The sequence below is a fragment of the Taudactylus pleione genome, unplaced genomic scaffold, assembly GCF_031769625.1.
Source record: "Taudactylus pleione unplaced genomic scaffold, aTauple2 ptg000905l, whole genome shotgun sequence".
NCBI lineage: Eukaryota > Metazoa > Chordata > Amphibia > Anura > Myobatrachidae > Taudactylus > Taudactylus pleione.
This window is the reverse complement of record NW_028285306.1, coordinates 32495-45792: the sequence shown is the minus strand read 5'-3', so window position 1 is coordinate 45792 and position 13298 is coordinate 32495.

Genomic DNA, 13298 nt, shown 5'->3' with positions numbered 1-13298 from the left:
CGCAGAGAGTCCCGGAGCTGCAAGGGACCCAGGTCGCAGAGTCCCGGAGCTGCAGAGCAGGAGGGAGAGTCTCTGTCGTTATCGTACACCCACTGCGCCCAGTCCTGGGACCAATCAAAATGATGCGATTATTATAATTCTTAACAAATTTATCTACATCCGCTCCTATGATTAATAGTATTAGCTGAATCCTTCCCTGTGATCAGTAATAATCTGCCTGCACTGTTTTCATGGGCATCAGGACAGCACTGCTTTCTAGGAAATTCATGTGCAGGATGGGCCAAATCTCTATTCTACTAATGGGCATGTGGATAAATGTAAAGGAAATGTGAAGGGGTAGAGGTGAGGGGCGCCTTTTGGGCATGTGGGTAGATGTAAGGGACATGTAGGCAGGTAAGATGGGCTACAGTTTTTCCAGAGAACTCATGCTCGGTGTAAACGTTGCTCTTTGAATGCAATGTAACCACATGCCTGATGTGGGTGCATCATTTGCGACCAAGCCAGGCTGTGCTTTACCAAACATGCTCGCAAACGCACAGTGGGCGGCTGCCGGAAGATAATCTACCGGCAGCCTCCAATGGAACAGGGACCTCCCGGCCTTTTCTGCATCCCTACAACCAACCAACCAACCCCCCCCCCCCCAGACATGGGGGGGGGGGGGGGGATCAGTCTGGGTAGCCCCGTTTAGCCCTGCAGAATGTGTTCTGCATTTTTAAGCAGCCTCGGCAGGTGTTTTTTCCCCCGACATTGAAGTGATGCAGAATAGCATTTAGGGTTCCCATCAAATTTGGGGTACATGAAAATGGGTACTAGCATATTTTTAAGTCCCTAAACTAATTTTTTATTTTTTTTTTAAATTCTGCAAAAATCCACCTGCCGCTAATAGCTTATTCTAGAAAACACCTGCCGCATACTTACAGAATACCCCTGAACCTATTTCCCTATTTTTAAAGGCTGTTCTTTTTTTTTGGCTCCAAAATTAGATTTTTTTTTGGGAGGGTGTCCCTATTTTTTTTTTGACACTGTTCGTTTTAGGGGCTATTCTCAGGGCTGCAGGCTATTTTTTTTTTTTTTTTTAAAGCCTGCACCCCTAAACCCCAATTCTGCACTTTTTTTCGCCATGTAAAACATGGTGAAAAATGATCCCCGTTTTTTTTCCAAAGACTTTTCGAACCTGCGAAAAGTCTTTGAAATTGAATACGGGGATAATTGAAATAGGCGAAAAAGATGTCATCGGCGATAAATGATCGCCGATTCAGACTTTTCGCAGCCTAATTGAATAGCCCCCTAAATCACAAAAAAAAAAAAAAAAGTAAAAAAATAAAAATTTGCGCAGTTTTTGGAAAACATATTAGCCAGCTAAGGGCAGATGTCACACACAGACCTGGGGTTTTTTCTTGCTTCTCTTCCTAAAACTACCGACGAGCTCTGCTACATGAGGCTGCAAGCTGGGAGATGCCAGGGACAAGTGTGGAAACATCATTTTACCAATTTAATATTGCTGCGTTTAAGCATCCGGCTTGTGCGCCCATAGCTGGTGCTTATTTATTAGCCTTCACACCAGATGCAGCCACAACAGTCACATCCAGAAAACATGACCTGCAGCCATGATCTGAACAGAGATCTGGTCTATCTCCTGTGTCACACACAAGGATGCGAATTACCAGCACAGCGCAGGAGAGATGGATCTGTTATAAATACACGCAGACACTTACCCCCTTAAGAGACTCGTATCGCTGAGATCTGGGCTTCTTAATACCATTCCTGTGCCATTTGCGAGCTGTGAGAACAAACAAGATTATCAGCTAAGGACGAGTAACTAGTTCTGTAGTGCAGGTCCGGTATATCGGACGGAGACACACACACACACAGGAGTCCATACATTCGGCGTTACCCCAGACGTCATGGGAATAGTTCTAAGCCAGAGCTTCCCAAACGCGGTCCTCAAGGCACCCCAACAGGCCAGGTTTTAGAGATATCCATGGTTGAGCACAGAAGGTTAAATCAAATTGACTGAGGTACTAATTAAGTCACCTGTGCTCAACCATGGATCTCTCCAATACCTGACCTGTTGGGGAGCCTTGAGGACCACGTTTAGGAACCTCTGGTCTAGACAAAAGCATTACTATAAATACGAGGGGTCCCAGCAGCCACCAGTTCCGTCGTCCATCTGATGGTTGGAGCTGCTGCTGCTCAATTCTGTGGAAGCAGATACAATAAAATGAAAGGTACTAATTTATACCACACGTAACACAACCCTACGGCGAGGTAGTTTTATGTTAGATGGGGTCTCCTCACCCTGCCCGGTTATTCTGCTTCATAACAGCCTGCGGGGATATAGGTTATGCTTACATAGTGCCAGCATACGCCATACTGGGACACAAACTGACAACATTGACCCAGGTATGGGCGCACTACGTACCGGGAAAGGTTCATGCCAGGGAGGTACGGTATGAAGGATGGTACTTACACTGGTTGTGTGTGGTGTGATTCTTGGACTTTGCCATGACTAATCCTGTATAAAATAAAACACAAAAGTTGTTGACACCTGGTTTATGTAGAACAGAACAGATACAGGACAGTATATTTTATAATACTGTTTTCTAGCAAATTATTCCAGCTACACGGACACTGAGGACAGTTTACAACTATGGACAATATTACTGCGCATTATAACATACACTTGTGTCCCTTCTCCCACCTGTAGTCCCCTCGCTGACATTTATGGTCATAATAATGCACAAATACAGGACACAAAGCTTTATCCCAGCTCTAAAATCAATTATTTGGGTGTAAAATTAGCACCCCCAGACCACAGATATGTACAGAGCCCGTCACCCTGAACTAGTGGTTCCCAAACTGGGAACTCAGGGCACTTGCAGGGGTACCTTGGGTTGGTGGTCAGGTACCAAATGAAATGATTTTAGTCAGTGTGATTGACAGTCATTAGCACTGGTTTGGCCTATGAGAAAAAAACGCGGACAAAGAAACGCAGGTCTGTTACCCACCACATACAGTGCCTTGCAGAAGTATTCAGCCCCCCCACTGGCCTTTTACTTTTTTTGTTACATTACAACCTGTTTTTTTTTTTATCTGAATTTTATGTGATGGATCTGCACAAAATAGTCTCAATTTGGTGAAGTGAAATGAGAAAAATTATATATTAAAAAAAGAATCTTTATAAATAAAATTCTGATTATTGGCATGTGCATATGTAATCACCCCCTTTGCTATGAAGCCCCTCAAAAGTTCTGGTGCAACTAATTACCTTCAGAAGTCACATAATTAGTGAAATGAAGGCCACGTGTGTGAAATCTAATGGTGCATACACACTGTCATATTTTTCTTCAGATCAGAACGATAATTTAAAAAATCGTTCGTATCTGAAGGAAAATCTGACATATCTGACATGCCTGAACGATGCACGTTCCCGATGGTCAGATAACGATATCTGACATCTGATGTGTGCAGTCAGACTTGGACGATTCCATTCATTTTAATGCAGTCAAAAATCATTAAAATCTTTGGTAAAATCGTTCAATCTGACAGATCTGACAGTGTCTACGCACCTTAAGTGTCACATGATCTGTCAGTATAAACTCACCTGTTCTGAAAAGCCCCCAGAGGCTGCAACACCACTAAGCAAGAGGCATCGCACCATGAGGACCAAGGAGCTCTCCAAACACGTCAGGGACAGAGTTGTTGAGAAGTAGAATTCTGGGTTATAAAAAAATATCCAAAACTTTAATGATCCCCCGAAGCACCATCAAATCCATCATCATCAAATGGGAAGAACATGGTACCACAACAAACCTGCCAAGAGAGGGCCGTCCACCAAAACTCACAGATCAGGCAAGGAGGGCATTAATCAGAGAGGCAGCACAGAGACCAAAGGTAACCCTGAAGGAGCTGCAGAGTCCCACAGCAGAGACTGGTGTATCTGTGCCTGTGACCACAATAAGCCGTACACTCCATAGAGCTGGGCTTTATGGGAGAGTGGCCAGAAAAAAAGCCATTACTTAGTGATAAAAATAAGAAGACCTGATTTGAGTTTGCCAAAAGGCATGTGTGCGACTCCCCAAATGTATGGAGGAAGGTGCTCTGGTCAGATGAGACTAAAATGTAACTTTTCGGCCACCAAGGAAAACGCTATGTCTGGCGCAAACCCAACACATCCCATCACCCCAAGACCACCATCCCCACAGTGACACATGGTGGTGGCAGCATCATGCTGGGGGGATGTATTCAGCAGCAGGGACTGGGAAACTGATTCGAGACGAGGGAAAGATGGATGGTGCTAAATACAGGGATATTCTTCAGCAAAACCTGTGTCAGTCTGCCTGTGATATGAGACTGGGACGGAGGTTCCCCTTCCAGCAGGACAATGACCAGAAGCATACTGCTAAAGCAACACTCCAGTGGTGTAAGGGGAACATGTACATGTGTTGGAATGGCCGAGTCACAGCCCAGATCTCAGTGCAATAGAGAATCTGTGGTCAGACGTGAAGATTATTGGTCACAAGCGGAAACCATCCAACATGAAGGAGCTGGAGCAGTTTTGCCTTGAGGAATGGGCAAAAATCCCAGGGGCAAGATGTGGCAAGCTCATAGAGACTTATCCAAAGTGACTGGCAGCTGTAATTGCCGCAGAAGGTGGCTCCACAAAGTACTGACTTTAGGGGGGGTGAATAGTTATGCACGCTGAAGTTTTCTGTTATGTTGTCCTAAATGTTGTTTGATTCACAATATAAAAAAAAAACCACAACGTCACAGTTGTAGGCATGTTCTGTGACTGAAATGATGCACACCTTCACACAATCCATTGTAATTCTGGGTTGTGAGGCAACAAAACACGAAAAATGCAAGGGGGAGTGAATACTTTTGCAAGGCACTGTAACTGAACCTAAGGGTGACATAAGCACAATTTAATTCATTTAATTTCTGCCGAATTTCTCAATAAGAAGGGGTGCCATGGAAAAATTGCTGATACTATAGGGTGCCGTGATTAAAAAAGTTTAGGAACCACTGCCCTGAATATACACCCCCAGACCACAGCTATATACACACACAGCCCCCATCACCCTGAGCTATACACCCCCAGACCACTGCTATATACACAGCCCCCATCACCCTGCGCTATACACCCCCAGACCACAGCTATATACACACAGCCCCCATCACCCTGCGCTAAACACCCCCAGACCACAGCTATATACACACACAGCCCCCATCACCCTGAGCTATACACCCCCAGACCACTGCTATATACACAGCCCCCATCACCCTGAGCTATACACCCCCAGACCACAGCTATATACACACAGCCCCCATCACCCTGCGCTATACACCCCCAGACCACAGCTATATACACACACAGCCCCCATCATCCTGAGCTATACACCCCCAGACCACACACAGCTATATACACACACAGCCTCCATCACCCTGAGCTATACACCCCCAGACCACAGCTATATACACACACAGCCCCCATCACCCTGAGCTATACACCCCCAGACCACAGCTATATACACACAGCCCCCATCACCCTGCGCTATACACCCCCAGACCACAGCTATATACACACAGCCCCCATCACCCTGCGCTATACACACACAGCCCCCATCATCCTGAGCTATACACCCCCAGACCACACACAGCTATATACACACACAGCCCCCATCACCCTGAGCTATACACCCCCAGACCACAGCTATATACACACAGCCCCCATCACCCTGAGCTATACACCCCCAGACCACAGCTACATACACAGCCTCCGTCACCCTGAGCTATACACCCCCAGACCACAGCTACATACACACACAGCCCCCGTCACCCTGAGCTATACACCCCCAGACCACAGCTATATACACACACAGCCCCCATCACCCTGAGCTATACACCCCCAGACCACAGCTATATACACACACAGCCCCCATCACCCTGAGCTATACACCCCCAGACCACAGCTATATACACACACAGCCACCATCACCCTGAGCTATACACCTCCGGACCACAGCTATATACACATACAGCCCCCATCACCCTGAGCTATACACCCCCAGACCACTGCTATATACACAGCCCCCATCACCCTGAGCTATACACCCCCAGACCACAGCTATATACACACAGCCCCCATCACCCTGCGCTATACACCCCCAGACCACAGCTATATACACACACAGCCCCCATCATCCTGAGCTATACACCCCCAGACCACACACAGCTATATACACACACAGCCTCCATCACCCTGAGCTATACACCCCCAGACCACAGCTATATACACACACAGCCCCCATCACCCTGAGCTATACACCCCCAGACCACAGCTATATACACACAGCCCCCATCACCCTGCGCTATACACCCCCAGACCACAGCTATATACACACAGCCCCCATCACCCTGCGCTATACACACACAGCCCCCATCATCCTGAGCTATACACCCCCAGACCACACACAGCTATATACACACACAGCCCCCATCACCCTGAGCTATACACCCCCAGACCACAGCTATATACACACAGCCCCCATCACCCTGAGCTATACACCCCCAGACCACAGCTACATACACAGCCTCCGTCACCCTGAGCTATACACCCCCAGACCACAGCTACATACACACACAGCCCCCGTCACCCTGAGCTATACACCCCCAGACCACAGCTATATACACACACAGCCCCCATCACCCTGAGCTATACACCCCCAGACCACAGCTATATACACACACAGCCCCCATCACCCTGAGCTATACACCCCCAGACCACAGCTATATACACACACAGCCACCATCACCCTGAGCTATACACCTCCGGACCACAGCTATATACACATACAGCCCCCATCACCCTGAGCTATACACCCCCAGACCACAGCTATATACACACACAGCCCCCATCATCCTGAGCTATACACCCCAAGACCACACACAGCTATATACACACACAGCCCCCATCACCCTGAGCTATACACCCCCAGACCACAGCTATATACACACACAGCCCCCATCACCCTGAGCTATACACCCCCAGACCAGTTATATACACACACAGCCCCCATCACCCTGAGCTATACACCCCCAGCCCCCATCACCCTGAGCTATACACACACAGCCCCCATCACCCTGAGCTATACACCCCCAAACCACAGCTATATACACACATAGCCCCCATCACCCTGAGCTATACACCCCCAGACCACAGCTATATACACACACAGCCCCCATCACCCTGAGCTATACACCCCCAGACCACAGCTATATACACACACAGCCACCATCACCCTGAGCTATACACCTCCGGACCACAGCTATATACACATACAGCCCCCATCACCCTGAGCTATACACCCCCAGACCACAGCTATATACACACACAGCCCCCATCATCCTGAGCTATACACCCCCAGACCACACACAGCTACATACACACACAGCCCCCATCACCCTGAGCTATACACCCCCAGACCACAGCTACATACACACACAGCCCCCATCACCCTGAGCTATACACCCCCAGCCCACAGCTATATACACACACAGCCCCCATCACCCTGAGCTATACACCTCCGGACCACAGCTATATACACATACAGCCCCCATCACCCTGAGCTATACACCCCCAGACCACAGCTATATACACACACAGCCCCCATCATCCTGAGCTATACACCCCCAGACCACACACAGCTACATACACACACAGCCCCCATCACCCTGAGCTATACACCCCCAGACCACAGCTACATACACACACAGCCCCCATCACCCTGAGCTATACACCCCCAGCCCACAGCTATATACACACACAGCCCCCATCACCCTGAGCTATACACCTCCGGACCACAGCTATATACACATACAGCCCTAATCACCCTGAGCTATACACCCCCAGACCACAGCTATATACACACAGCCTCCGTCACCCTGAGCTATACACCCCCAGACCACAGCTATATACACACACAGCCCCCATCACCCTGAGCTATACACCCCCAGCCCCATCACCCTGAGCTATACACCCCCAGCCCCCATCATCCTGAGCTATACACCCCCAGACCACAGCTATATACACACAGCCCCCATCATCCTGAGCTATACACCCCCAGACCACAGCTACATACACACACAGCCCCCATCACCCTGAGCTATACACCCCCAGCCCACAGCTATATACACACACAGCCCCCATCACCCTGAGCTATACACCTCCGGACCACAGCTATATACACATACAGCCCTAATCACCCTGAGCTATACACCCCCAGACCACAGCTATATACACACAGCCTCCGTCACCCTGAGCTATACACCCCCAGACCACAGCTATATACACACACAGCCCCCATCACCCTGAGCTATACACCCCCAGCCCCATCACCCTGAGCTATACACCCCCAGCCCCCATCATCCTGAGCTATACACCCCCAGACCACAGCTATATACACCCAGCCCCCATCATCCTGAGCTATACACCCCCAGACCACAGCTATATACACACAGCCTCCATCACCCTGAGCTATACACAGAGCCTCCATCATCTCATAGCAGCACAGGAACCTGTACAGACGCCCTGCAGCTGGGGATATATCCCGGGCCCGAAGCTCAGGGCATCCGGCAGATGAACCAGCTCAGATCCGGTGAATACCCCGCGGCTCCGGGCCCAGGTGCTGTGTACGGGGCCCCCGGGTGTGATCTGCGCCGGTTCCCCGCCCCGCGGCTGAGGATGACCCCGGATTCCCGGCGCCGGCCCCACACTCACCGTCCCAGCAGCAAGGATCACAGACCGGAAGAGAGGCTAGGCGCAGAGCACGCCGGGAGGTTACTATGGTGCGGTGCAATGCTTATATCTGTCCCCCCCGCAACACGGCCCTGAGAAGAACGTTCCGGCAGCCACAGTGACCTAACCCCGATATACACAGATACATCTTACACATTATTCTAGTGGTTACTGATGTCATTATCCTGGTGATTACTGAAGATGTCATTATCCTGGTGATTACTGATGATGTCATTATCCTGGTGATTACTGATGATGTCATTATTCTGGTGATTACTGATGATGTTATTATTCTGGTGATTACTGATGATGTCATTATTCTGATTACTGATGATGTCATTATTCTGGTGATTACTGATGATGTCATTATTCTGGTGATTACTGATGATATCATTATTCTGGTGAATACTGATGATGTCATTATTCTGGTGACTACTGATGTCATTATTCTGGTGATTACTGATGTCATTATTCTGGTGATTACTGATGATGTCATTATTCTGATTACTGATGATGTCATTATTCTGGTGATTACTGATGATGTCATTATTCTGGTGACTACTGATGTCATTATTCTGGTGATTACTGATGATGTCATTATTCTGGTGACTACTGATGATGTTATTATTCTGGTGATTACTGATGATGTCATTATTCTGGTGACTACTGATGTCATTATTCTGGTGATTACTGATGATATCATTATTCTGGTGAATACTGATGATGTCATTATTCTGGTGACTACTGATGTCATTATTCTGGTGATTACTGATGATGTCATTATTCTGGTGACTACTGATGTCATTATTCTGGTGATTACTGATGATGTCATTATTCTGGTGACTACTGATGATGTTATTATTCTGGTGATTACTGATGATGTCATTATTCTGGTGACTACTGATGTCATTATTCTGGTGATTACTGATGATATCATTATTCTGGTGAATACTGATGATGTCATTATTCTGGTGACTACTGATGTCATTATTCTGGTGATTACTGATGATATCATTATTCTGGTGAATACTGATGTCATTATTCTGGTGACTACTGATGATGTTATTATTCTGGTGACTACTGATGATGTTATTATTCTGCTGATTACTGAAGATGTCATTATTCTGCTGATTACTGATGATGTCATTATTCTGATTACTGTATTCCTATTATCATGTTACAGTGTGACCCTGGGGGTCATTCACTAAAGTGTAAGAAATTATCCTACAGCCCAAATGATATATGGAACATATATTGTGGGTGGTGTCCGCGCTATTTTTTGGGAAATCACTGATAATGAATGGCAAAATGATCCGGATACAGAGCCGGCCCTAGACATAGACAAACTAAGCAAATGCCTAGGGGCACCCAAGCCCGTCTAGAGCCAGCAGAGGATTAAGGTAGGCACAGCTGGGCACCTGCTGCTGGCTGGGCAGACACTATGGCAGCTGGTACTGTCACTGTGCAGCGTCCATGATTGGAGCTCAGCTGACAGCTCCGATCGGGCCTGGCAGCAGCAAATAGTGAGTGGGCAGCGGCAGTTTGCATGGATGGGGCATCTGGACGATGGCTAGTGGTTAGCACTGGTGCTGTGCTGGGAGAGGGGTGCTGCGCTGAGTGAGGGGTGCTGTGATCTGTGCTAGGAGAAGGGTGCTATGATGGGTGCTGTGCTGTGATCTGTGCTGGGTGAGGGGTGCAGCACAATGGGGAATGGGGCCACATACACTGAGACCACACCCCTTCTGTGAGACCACACACTTTTTCAGGATCCCATGGGGGGGGGCACCACCCAAAATCTTGCCTAGGGCTCTAATTTTGCTAGGGCCGGCACTGGGCCTGATTCAGAGACGAACGCTCTGACTAGAGCGCTCGCTCTGAATCAGGGCCCTCCTACCTCATTTTGGAGCGGCCTGTGTTACCACCCACAGCTATAGCGAGCGTCCATGGTGATGGTCAAGACCATCGCGCCCATCGGGCTTGCGACGAGACCCTGCGGTAGGGTCTCGGTGACCGCAAGCCCTGGAGTGATTTTGGCTCTATCAGCGAAAATCACTCCCACTGACATCACTAGTGATGTCAGTGGGGCCGGACCCAGACGGTAGGCGTTCCCATGGGAACGCCTCCGTCTGGCAGCCATGCCCACCAATGGGGGAGTGCTGTCACTCACCATCGACAGCACGGGTGCGAGACCTGGAGCGACGACTTCCTCGTCGCTCGCCGGGTCTCGCGCATGCGCACTTCGGTACCATTGACCCGCTTGCGAGCGAACAGCGCTCGCGAGCGGGTCAGAATCAGCCCTCGGATAGATCTTATAAGGCGCACACACTGGGGGCGTGTGAATAGTATGGGTCAGGTGTTTCGATATTAAATTTGTATACGTTTTAAAATAATTGATATACAACTGGTAAACGGATACTGTGTAAAGCAGTTTATAAGAACTTGAGTACAAAAGATAGAAGATAAGAGATATAAATGAAGTAAATGTCCTGCAGTCAATCAGTGAGAAAGAATTAGCTTATGTTTTCTCTGTAAAGGCCCCCATACACGGAGCGATAGAGCGGCCGATCACACGGGTTTGAACGGTAATCGCCACTGTATCGTTCCGTGTGTGGGCATGGTATCATTCGCTGTGCTCTCCTGTGGGATCAGTCATCGCTACTCCAGATCTTTCTGCATGTTAATTTTATCTGGGGGATCGACAAACGACCCCATGCAGCGCTATGCAGGTGGGGGAGGGGGGCGCCGAGCTCTGCCCATCAGAGCTGACCATGCTATGTGCCCTGCCCAGACCTCCGACACACACCACAACGCAGAGAGAAAGACCCTGCCAGCACTAGACATGGAGCGCTGGCTAGCACATCCGCCACGGGACGACATCCACGGGGCCGCGACTTCCACCTGCCCAATACAAACCCACAACACTTGTCTGCATCTACGAGCGGGACCAGGCAGGAGGTGCGCGCACCACAAGAAACTTTGGGTGCGCATGTGCGAGACCCATCACGACCATCACCCTGATCGCAAGCTAAGCTGTGGATGGTAACCCACAGCTTAGCTTGCGATCTGGAAACAGCACTTCACAACAAGAAATGCCCGCCCTCATTCAGAGTGAGCGATCGCTTCTTGCGATCGACTCTGAATGAGGGCCATTGACTTCATTTATACCTCTTATCTTTTGTACTTAAGTTCTTATCAACTGCTTTACACCGTATCAGTTTTCCAGTTGTATAGCAATTATTTTAAAACATTTACAAATTTAATGAAATTGTTGTTTTTATACTTCAGTATATCAAACTGTCTTTATTTTCTTATTCTTTATTTTTATTTATATCATTATGTTGCACCTACCTCTAAATTGTACATACATTGCTATTGTTTTGTCAATAGAAAGGAATATAATAAATTATTTTCTAAATAGCCAATATATATGCATCTTTATTCAATACTGTATCTATCTCATATGTATAACATTTGAAGGAACATGGAAACACCTGACCCATACTGTTCACATAGTTTTCCACACAACCTCACAGTGTGCGCCCCCATAAGACCATCCAGATAATTTTGCCATGTGATATGTGTAATGCAGCACAACATTATCTAAATTATTATTATTATTATTATTATTATTATTAGCATTTATTTATATGGCGCCACAAGTGTTCCGCAGCGCCTTACAAAGTACAAAAACAAATTGTATACAAGTGACTTACAGAACAATACAATACAGGACATGGATAATATATATTGCTACATTAGTGACCATATCACCCAGATAAGCAACAGAGCATAAGCAACCAAGTGTTAGGTGCCCTAGTGGTGAGTAAGAAGTAAATTACACTATAGTAAGGAGAAGCACAAGAGGGTAGATGGCCCTGCTCGTGAGAGCTTACATTCTAAAAAGGTGGGGGAAGACAAACTGGGTCGACACAGATGGAGTAGATGAGGACGAATGAGCATGTAGCAAGGAGTTAGAATGATAGCTGGAAGGCTTTGATGAAGTAGTGGGTTTTGAGAGCCCGTTTGAAGGATTGCAAACAGGTGGAGAGTCTGATGCAGAGTGGGAGAGAGTTCCAGAGGTGGGGAGCAGTGCGGGCAAAATCTTGGAGGCGGGAGTGGGAGGAAGTAATCAGCTGGCATGAAAGGCGGCGTGCATTAGTTGAGCGAAGAGGGCGGAGTGGAGCGTGAAGGGAGATGAGATCAGAGATGTATATGGGAGAAGATTGGCTGAGGGCTTTGTGAGCGAGCGTGAGAACCTTAAATTGGACTCTGAAAGGGAAGGGGAGCCAGTGTAGGGCTTGTAGGAGAGGGGAGGCAGATGCAGAATGTTTGGAGGGGAAGATAAGCCGTGCAGCAGCATTGAGGACAGACTGGAGAGGAGAGAGATGGGATTTGGGGAGGCCAGATAGGAGGAGGTTACAATAGTCCAATCTGGAGATGACCAGTGAGTGTATGAGGGTTTTAGTAGCATCCTGGGTGAGATAGGGTCTGATCTTAGAAA